Here is an 11,273-nt window from a genome sequence, read left to right as displayed (position 1 = left end):
CTTGTTTCTGTCTTGATTATGCTTAAAGGGATCCCTTGACATTTTCTGATTTCACTTGGTGTCTTTTCTTCGGCACACACACAGATCGTGTGTGCTGCCGCTGGACGCCAGCTGGAAAAATCTCAGCATCGGCTGGAAAAGACACGGCAATGTGTGACTTTACTTCACAGTGACTCAGCTGGAATGAGCTGAAATTAACAGACTTCTTCTGTAATAAAAGCTGGTGCGAACAGGCCTTTTGGTTTACTTCCTGCTTCCACTTGTTTCCTTCCCTTCCCAGCCATTTTCCCGCTCCGTGATCATCCCATGTTCACAGGGGTGTCGTCATGTCACAGCGGCTCTGATCCTCCTTATTACAGGATGCTTGTAACGCTGATGATAGCGCTGAGGCTTATTCTGCTGTGACATTCGGTTAGCTGCTCTGGTTGCGTCAGCTAAAGGGAGCAAATGTAAATAAGAGTTAAAGAGTGACAGGAGGGAGACGGATGGAGCGTTCGGTGGGTGTTCAAACAGTGGCAGCACTGATGCAGCCCTTTAATGAAACTCAGCGACATTAAGCCCGAGCTTGGGGGAAGCGTTTGTCATGGCGTGTGCAAAACCAGCGACAAACAGCATGAAGCAGGAGTCCACACCGTACAGAGATTTGACTTATAAGTTCAGCAGACGGGTCGTGATACTCCTGGATATCTACTGTCTCATGAAACATCAAACATTAAAACATGAAAAGCATTCATTAGAGCAGACCTGGCGACTCCACGTGCAACATCTTCCTCGCTGTGCTTACCTGACTTAAAAAGGATAATCGTGTTGATCTCAGATATCGAAGCCTATTTCCAATTCTCTCAGTTCTGCTGCTGGTCACAGATCTGAGGGTTTTCCAGCATTTTTTTAATTTCTTAAATACACTTTTATGAATGAAGCACGGAAAATTTAAGCAGGTGGTGCTGTTTTATACAGCAAGCAGCATGTTATTTACTGATTGTGGCTATTATTTAACCCGCTATCTGCAAGTTTAATGTCACTGCGAGACGCAGCGACTGAAAGCTGATGAGCGGATCAACACGAGGAGCTGTTTTTGTCATAGAAGCAATGGGCCGGAAATGGAAAATGCATGGCGCTGTAACACTGTAATGTATAAAATGACACAGGTGTGCAGAGTCTGATTCATGATCCATCACGATGCGGCTGATAAATAACACATCCAATCCTATATCCTGTGACACACGGTGAACTTCTGCCTGCGCGCACTGCAGTCCTCCATTATGAGGTTTCCCACTAACACATCTGGCATTTGTCAGGCTGAGTTTTATTGCAAACCGCAGGATTTGCTGCCTAATCTTTTTATGTAAACGTTACCTTCTGCAGGTGGCGCTCTGGTGCCGTTTCACACATGCTAATGCTTCTCTTAATGCTGCTGGTGTGGGGACTTCTTTGATTGTTGGTGTGGGACACAAAAGCTTCATTGTTAGCATGTAGCATGTTAGCAGGAGCAGATTTAGAAAGTGGGGGGCCGGTGGGAGGCTTCTCACAGCGGTCTACATGTGAGTCAGCCTGCAAAACAACAACCTTCAAAAGACAAAATGCCTCCGTCACAGCCTCCGTGCTTTCAGTGCACCGTCCTCCAGACCTTCAAAGCTGTCGTTTTCTTCTTCCTCTCTATTCTCTCCTGCATCAGCTAGCATCCTCCTCCTGTTCTCCACCTCTGGACCCCTCCATCAAAACAGCTCTTCCCTTTCTGCTCTTTCAACCTTCATCCATCCCTCAGTTTATCCTTAATATGAAATGCTCCTGCGACTCGCCCTCCCAAACCTGTGAACTTTTTTCATACAGCTGCCCATTCCTCAGCCTCCCCCTCCATCATCCGTTCAACCTTTTAACCCAAGTGGCCCGATCTGACCTCTGCCCATCTGTCTCAGTCTCTCTGGATTCTTACTTTCACTCCCTTTTCCTTCATCTGTATTTTCTAAAATCACACCACCCGCTCCATCTTTCCTTCCCACATAAAATCCCAAATAAAAATAACATCGCTGACAACGGCTTTATTAAAAGAGGTGTGAGGAGTGGAAGAGAGTCGAGAGACGGGGAGTGTTTTCAAAGATGACAGCCTGAGCAAACAAGAGAATGAAACAAGAAAATAGAAACGAAAATCAAGAACAACCGGAGAGGCGATACGGAGCGGGAAAGGAGAGACAGCGAGAGGACAAACAGGAGGAGGAGAGCAAATAGCGGAGAGAGCAAAGGCCAGATTAAAAAGTGCTCGGCTGAAACTGAAGCAGGGCGACGGCAGATCTGTAACCTGCTGAGCTGTGAGAACACATATGGGAAGAAACACACTCACTGACTTCACACACACTCATATCCACTTAGGCACGCATGCACGCATGTGTCCACTGTGAGGTAACAGCGCTGCACCGCCGACTCTTCACTGCAGGAACGAGGCATTAAAGCTGCTCTTCAATTAGATTTTGCAGACTTTTGCTGGATGTCTGTGCGTCTACCACGCAGGCTAAGAGGCTTCTCAAATGTGAGGACTCTCATCTCTCATCGAACCTGAAGACGAGGCCTTGGACTCAGAGAAACTGCGATGAGCGTTCTGGCGTTTTATAGATTAGCTGCCAATGATGCTCATTAGCTGCAGCTAATGTTTTTCTGCAGCTGACAAATGGAGGAAAAGAGCGAGATCTGTGTCAGAAACACACACTTTCCCACGTCACCGTATAAGCATAAACACTGACACTCCACCTCCAATGAAGAATTGATTAAGAGGAGAGGAAGGAGTCCTCTCGTCACACCTGAACACACCTGAACCTGAAAGAAATCACTGCAGGTTTTAAGTGCTGAGGGATGCAGTTGGAAAAGGGAGATGCAGCAGAGGTGCAGATATCACTCTTCTAAATTAAACTCTTTTCTGCATCTTTCCCGTCTTCCTCTATTTCACATCATTTATTTAACTTGGCTTGTTATTTCCAGGCAGGATGCACGGCCTGAAGCGAGGTGTGTTACTTCAAGGCTTTCTACCTCTGGATGAAGATAAACACATGAAAATTACCTATATTCCTCCAAAAGTACTTTTATTTCTGTTCATTTCTGGACAACATTTTTTCATCCTGGACCTTATTTTCCCGTGTTTGTGTCTTAAGTGACTAATGGGGATAATAATTTCTGAAACTGGTACAATATTGAGCAATAAAGAAAACTATTGGAAAGGAGCGAGTGGAGGGTTGAACATTAGAGAAGCAGTGAGGGGGGAAACAGAATATTTTCACATCTAACTCAGTGAATTAAGGGTTTAATTCAAACCAAACCAGAGCTGATTGCTGGAACAGTGGAGAGAAAAGCAAGGAGGTTTTGGTGAGTTTCATTTTGTTTCTGCTTGAATTAATTGTGATTCTCAATAATGAAATTACTCTTTCTGTGAATGGAGTCTGGTGGCTTTGACGAGAGCGAGATAACGGCTGTTTCTGGTTAAACTAAACAGATCTTGGTCTTTAAAAAAGGTCCATCTCTGTAGGCATCTTTTCCTGAATGTTGTCAGACTCTGAGAAATCCTGCCAGTGGCAGAAATGAGCACTTTAAGTACTTTGTACAAACATCGGGAGGGATTACATTCTTGGACGTTTCGTGGCTTTCGGCTGCAGCTCTCTTGCTCGATACTGGACCACTTTCAAAAATTGTTGTCCCCATTAGTCACCGAAGACACAAAAAAATGGGAAAATACCAAAGCTGCCCTTTAAGCCAACAGGGCACCCCCCCCCCAAAACAGACCTTTGATGGTTTGTCCCAAAGGAGGATCGTCCAAAATGTCTACACTCAAATTGGTCCACACACATACAAGAGACACCGCACACACATCCACACAGTGTCTGATGCTGATGCAGCAGAGGATCAAAGTGGAGCTGATCTTTCTCCTCCATCACCTGTGCTTGATGGTGCTGGCTCTCTTTGCGTGCACATGCATGTGCACATTATGCAAAATGATCGTTTCATTACTTTAACAGATCAATGTTTTATTTATATTCAAGAGCCCGCCGTCACCTTCTTCTTCTGACAGCAAACAAATCACACAAAGCCAGATGTGGTCTCCTCTAATGATACCAAGTGTGTGAGAGCGCTGACGATAACGGAGGCTTGATGCATCAATAAGGCGTGAAAATCTGCGCGGGGAAAGTGCTTTCTGGTGAGACTCTTCCTCTGACCGGATGGATCGATCGCCCCGCTGCGAGCTGCTGGCCCAGAATGGGTGCAACCTGATTCTGACATGACTCCTCCTAACCCAGAAAGGACTCGTGTGTGCAGGATGTGTGTGTGACGGAGCAGGGAGGGGGTTCCTCTGGGATACTCCACTGCCAGACTCATTACAACATCCACACAGAGCCTCCTCCTCCTCCTCCTCCTCCTCCTCTGGTCTGTAGTGACCCAGAAACTTCATATGGGTCAGATCATCCACTGAACCCTCCACTCCATCCTGATTGAGAGACATCACCGCTCCCTCAGTCATCTGACCATCCATCCTCTCCTTCCCTACAGGAAACAACAGCTGCTTTTCTTCTCTGCCATTTTTCTTGTTTTCTTTCTCTCTCTCTCTCTCTTTGTTTACATCAACCCAACCTGTCTCTCCCTCATGCACAGCCAGACTCAAATCTCCAAAGAACAGGCGGATCTGTTCCCACACATTCATCTTGGCTGCCAGCAGCTCACACCGTCTCTGAGGACGCTTACAAAGCCAGCGGCTGCCTGTGCTGCCATCTTCTGTCTATAAATGTTATTGCTTGATCATGCAGAGCCAATGACTCACAGTTGGGAGTTCCTCACAGCTTAACGTGACGTCGCCTCGGGGAGGATTGATGGGTTTGTTCCTCCTGCCTGCATTCATACAGCACATGTGCCTTTAAGCTGTTCCACTGGGATTTGGGGTCTTGATCAAGGGCGTTGGTGTGTTTATAAGGTCCAGCGCTGGATCAAATGTTCACTGAGCTGCAGAAATATGGTGTGTGTTTGTGCATATTGTCAATTTATAATCATTTAACATAAGAAACAAACATGGAACGAGTGGAAAAGTGCTGCATGTACGTAAAACTTGGACAGCGTGATGAGGAAAAAGTGGCATCAGGCTGTTAACTCGCTCTAACAAAGTTTAGATGTTTAGCTCAGTGTAGAAAAAACAGAGGTTGGATTTATGATTTATTGTTTGTAGTTTCACTTTAAACAGAGAAAAGGCCTTTAGGGTGAGGACTAACCAAACTGCAAAGCTGTTTCAGGTCCCAGGTTTCAGTTTTTGGACTTTAAACTTGTAATCCAACAAGACAGAGCCGCTAACGTTAGCCTAAACTCTGACATGGCTTCATCCAGTTCCTTGCTTTTGGTTGCACGTTCACTCCTGGAAGGCCTGTTCCTTCACATCGTGCATTCTGCCGGCTTCAAAATTTAATTTCCCGAACGGCGCTCCTCAGTCAGGCTTGAAAAACAAGTCGTAGCGTTTTCATGATTTCACTGAGCTGGATTCAGCAGGACAGGTACGCCGTGCAGCTGCTGCTCTCACAGCGCCGTTTGCTCGGCTGCTTGTTTGTTTATTTGTTAACCGTCTCTTTGGTTAATCCGCTGTTTGAAGAGTATCTGTTTGAGTCTGTTCCAGGGGAGTTCGCTCCATGTTTCTTTTAATTCACTCTTTGCTCGTCTGCTTTCTTTATTTTGCTCCTGGCTGTGAAGATGTGCAAACGGCAGGCTAAGATCACGCAGAACGGCTGTGTTGTAAACGCGAAGCGAAGGCTGATATTAAGTGAGAATAGGGCGCTCTAAGTGGTGTTGCACTAAACCGTCCCCAGACTCTGTGGCTGTACTCAGATCAGTAAGTCCTCCTGTGCTGCTGACAGATGAGGTTAAGATTTAAGAGACACAGGCTGATCCTAAAGCAGCACTGAGGGACGCCTGAACTCCCTGAGTATTAATCGATGGCCTTGTGTGCGTCTGCAGTATATTTAAAGTTTACTCCGCGGTGGGTGCAAGACGACTGGTTTTTTGTTTCTTTCTATCCTGACCACAGGCCCTCTGAAGACCCCATCCTCAGCTGGGTGGGCCCACTCTTTTGCATATGACACAGGGGTCCTGAGGGTGGGAGCGTCCACGGGGGCGCCTGAATCTACCTGCCTGTCCGCTCCAATCAGGATTAGCATCCAGAGGTCTGCGCCAAGGCAAGGAATGATGGGTAATAGCGAGGTGGATACGGACCTGCGGGGTGCGATAACAAGGCAGACATGGCCCTGCATGCGCGCACACACACACACACACACACACACACACACACACACACACACACACAGCCTGTGAAAGGTTGTCAATGTTGATAAATTCCACCATTTTAAAACCAATCTAGAAAAGAACACAGCCCAACCCGCAGCATCACACACACACACACGCGCACACACACTGTCACACACACAGCCTGTGGTGGGGATAAATCAAGTGGGCAACATGTCATCAGATGCAGGATTTTGTGTTGCTGGGGGGATATGTTAGGCGAAATTGCCAATCATGCTGAAAAATGCAAAAGCGATGAGAAGCTGTGTGTCTGTCCGCAGATCTCTTATGAATAAAGATCACAATGAAAAAAAACAACCTTGCTTCGAAAATTAAAGGTAACTTCTCTATAAATCCATGCAAACATATTAAAAGCACCGCAAACTGAATTCACATTAAGTAAAAAACAGCAACTTGGTCAACATTTCCGTTGTTTTAAATATATTTCCGTTGACTTTTTCTGCTGTGTTGCTCATTCGGCGCATAAACAGCTGTTTGCTTTGTAAACAGGTGCAGCGGAGAGTGAAGACGTGCAACAGGAAGAACACTGTGAGCGCTCGGCACGAGAGCCTCTGCAGAGAAAACACCGGAGCAAGTTTATTTCAAGGTGGCTAAAAAGTGGCTCCACAACAGAACAAAACTTCTGCTTATTTCACTCTCACGTTTCTGTCTGTGTTGTTTTTTCTGCGCAGGTGAGACTCGAGAAGTCAAATCTGATGACAGATCAGGCTGTTTTCTTCTGTTTCCAGGCCACTGCCAATAAAATCTGACCAAACCGCACCCGCGCACACACTCCTGATGCAGCAGATAAGAGCTTCAGAGTGAGAAACTATCGATAAATCATCCCCGAGGATGTCGTTTCTTTAAGATGTAGAGAAATGCAGAAGAGTGAAAATAACTGTCTGTTACAGCCTGAATGTGGCCAGAAAGTCATCCTGTTCTGTCTGCATCAGGACACATCAGCAACATGTTTTTACTGTTTCCAAATTTCCTGTCAGTCAACGGAAAATTAGTCATCTATTATCTTTATAATCAGTTAATCATGTCAGTATTTTTTGGAAAGATTACCAAAACTTCCCTTGTTCCACTTCAAATATGATATTTGTAGGTTTTCTGAGCCGTGGATAATGTTAAACTTGGGGTTTTGAGAAACAGCGATGGGGATTTTTGCTGTTTTCCACTTTGACTTTATGGACCAAAATCGAGGAAGTAACTGACAGATTATGTGGCGTTGATCTGGACTTTCGGACACATTAGAGCACACAGGATGGCATGTTAAATATCTGGAATGGGGCCTCCAGAGCGCAGAGACAGACAGATGGATTTAGCCACTGACAGACAGTCTGCTCGCACAGTGAGGAACAACTTGGGTGGTAAGGTATGACACAGGGAGGCAAGAAACCAAGAACAGACGAGGAAACTGAAGTTTCACTGAGGACAGAGCGGATGGAAAGAGAGGCTGACGTTTGGGAAGCAGCGAGATTTTGAGGAACAGAGATGGAAATCGATTGTCAGACAGAGACGAGGTGAGGAAAACCAGAAAGCAACAGGAGAGGACAGCGGGAAGACGAGGCGAGGGCATGGCAACCTCCCAGACTAGGTTATCTGACACCGCACACCAGTCAGGCCAGCTGACCGCTATTTCCAGCATGAGATGACCCACCAGCTGTACCGCGGGGGAGTGGGCGAGACACCCAGAGAGACAAGAGGAAGACAGAGAGAGAGACGGATCGGGAGGAAGGGCTTCATTTATTCATTCAAGCTTTATCCAAGCAGGCAGGTCAGTGAAGGAAAAGAGGGATTTACACAGACAGACAGGAGGAAGAAGAGGGAGGAGATCACCTGTCCCCTGTTTGCATTAAAACTCTACTCTGTCCACCCGTCTGTCTCAGTCTGTCTGTTCGACACAGTGGACCGCTCCAGGTCATCCAGTCTTTACAGGCGCTATAAGAGGAGTCATGGTCACACAAACTCACACTGACACCAGGATCATTTTTAGCCCTGGGTTTGGCTAAGTGGCCAGTTAGCCTGGGAACAATTTGGTCCAGATTTAGTCCTGCAAATTACGGATGACTGTAAACACAGCGAGGCGAGGCCTGCGCTCGCTGCAGTGTGGACCCGAAGGGCCGCAGGGGAGTTCAGGGGTTAAACGACAGTACGGGGGACATTTTAGGTGAATTAAATGTAAGTGGCACAGAGGGAGCGTGGGACATAAACAGCCTTGGACAACTCGATCATCACATCACAGCGAGCGGCAGACTCCAGATCAGCCCTCAGTGTCTCACACTTCACGCCCTCATGGTCGCCGCTGATTGATTCATGGCACAGGTCCCATGTGGACAGTAATGAAGTACATTTACTCAAATACTAGGCTGGACCACAAGCAACCACTGGATGAAAGTAGCTCCGCCTCCAGCAGCCGCGTGCTCACACAGTGACGCATCAGTGTTTATAATGTGATGAAGTCACAGGAGACGTTTCGCTGCTTTTACTCTTTCTGCCGTCTGGGTTATCTCAGCTTGAGCCTGGCTGACTGCAACTTTTAACAGGCAGAGGGCTGAATGAGCAGGGACTATTAAAATGCATTATGGGAAATGTAGTCGGGGTGTCGCAGCCTCTGCTGCTTCAGTTTGGACCTGACAAGTCCAACTTCACGACAGAGTAAATGTAGTAATGTTTTGAGCTGAAGATCTCCCTCCAAGAGTGAATTAACACATCTTAAAAAGGCTAAAACTTCTGTTGTGCAAACAGTGAAATCCAGCTTTCAAGCAAACTTCTCTGCCTTCCCTCCAACAAGCAACAAGACAACAAAAACACAAGGTCATCAGCTGTTCTGCAAAGTGTCAACATCCTCTTTGCCAGAGCTTCATGGGAAATGTAGTTTCACACACGCTGGCGCTGAGGTTATGATGTAAAGTGTCTACTTGCACACAGCAGTTCAGCACTTATCACATGTAATCTGACAATGTCTGAAAGCACCCTGAGCTTCACGCCTCCGACGTCATAAAGCAGCGTGGAGCAGCACACACAGCAGCTCAAATCTGAAGACTTCATTAAAAAATAATGACTGACACTTCATCAGAAGTCCATCTGGCACCCAGCACTCACTTTAACCAGCCCCTCCATCACATCTACACCCATCAGCAGGCTGGATGGAGCCTTTGACAGTCACATAATCAACATTCAGGAGTTTCTTCTTCTTTGGACACCTGTCAGCCTGTTGTCTGTGGTGTTGTGCGCAGGGGGGTCTTCAATATCACACACACACACACACACAAACATATGGTCTCTCTGACGTGTGCGCATCGATATACTGACACTCACACACTCCTGGACTCACACACACACACACACACACACACACACACACACACACACACACACACACACACACACTGAGGAAGCTTCCTACCGGATCGACACTTGATGATCTCTCCAAACTCATCCTCCACCGGCTCGTCGCAGTAGTCCTCGGGGCGCACACCCTCCGCCATCGGTAACAGCGCACCGGGTGTAAAAAGTTAAAATATGAAGCGGGGTAACTGAACAGACCGGTTAAATCCACCAGGAGGAGAGCTCAGACAGCCAAAGTACAAATCCAGAACTAACGGCCAAGGTGGAGCGCACGGTGCGGACACAAGAACCAAACTCCGGCGAAGACGCAGAGGACGAGGGCAGGAGGAGGAGGACCAGCCGGTCTGTCACACAGGGACAGACGGAGCGGAGCAGGTGTGCATGGGCGAGGGGGTGGGGGTGGGGATGGGGGGGCTGGGTGTAGGAGCATTCCCACCTCTAAATAGTAGGATGCTAGGAGGTGGCTCTCCGCCGGCCCCCGTCCCGTTTGGCGGACGCCTCGCGTAAAACCTGACACCCAGTGGACGCATCAGTGAACGCTCACTTCCGCGCTGGGGCGCTAATTTAGTGGCAAAATATCCAGGTGTGTCAATCACGGAGTCAGCTTTGACCTCCGGTGGGTGGTGGTCACATGACAGGCCGCAACCAATGTGGACACTTTTCTAATGAAGCGTCACGATTTCCCCGATGCCCTCGATCTGATAAACGCAAACCAGTTTAGTGGGTTACTGCACACTTTGATGTTCATGGATTTGGGTCGCAGATGGACGGACTTCATTCTAAAATAGAAAAAGATGTGGAAAATATCCACAGCCTTCATATTCATGAGCCGCAACCGGAAAAATAAGTTTTAAAAATGACTATTTTCCGTGTAGCAGACCGTTTTGGCTCCAAATGGAGAGAAAGAGTTGTCTTTAAATATCGCCAGAACGTCATTTAAAGTGTGTCCAGTGTTTATGTCTGAGCATAATCGTGACAGATGAATGTAAAAATCACACCGGGGGCGCAAACGTCTGTTTATTCTTCCTCTGGCGTGGGAAAGCGCGCAGCTCATCGTGGTCTGATGGCAGCGCCGTTACCGACTTTCTAACATTAGATCTGTTGATAAACTGATACACACACTTTGGATTTCCCGGCTATCCACAAGTACGACTTGATTTACGGTCATGGCTCCATTACGCACGGCGCGCGAGGCTTTTATGAGCCTGAGAGTGACTATTCTTAGACCTGATGGATCCACGCGCGCCTGAACCGGCTACTCACAAGGACCGAAATCCTGCGGGGGGGGGGGGGGGGCGGCGAAAGTGAATGAGCTGTTCCAGAAACAGACACCTCGGCACGGACTGGCATCCCAGGCAGCCGCCGGCTGGACGGAGTCTGGACAGGGAGAGGTGTCCTGCTGGGGCGTGTGCGGGCTGGGGGGGTCCACCTTCTCCACTGGGTGATATGGAGATGAAGTAAAGTTACATTTATAGTAACACTAGTCCATGACAGCTGTAAATAATACTAATACTACTACTAATAATAATTTGTCACTGGTTGAAAGTTGGGAGTCTGTTGCACCTGTAGCCACGTCCAGCAGTGACGTCACAGTGTCCAGGTGTACGCAAGTTAAACCACAGGAG

Source organism: Chaetodon trifascialis, chromosome 24 (assembly GCF_039877785.1).
Source record: "Chaetodon trifascialis isolate fChaTrf1 chromosome 24, fChaTrf1.hap1, whole genome shotgun sequence".
Taxonomy (NCBI): Eukaryota; Metazoa; Chordata; class Actinopteri; order Chaetodontiformes; family Chaetodontidae; genus Chaetodon; species Chaetodon trifascialis.
This window is presented reverse-complemented; position numbering follows the sequence as displayed.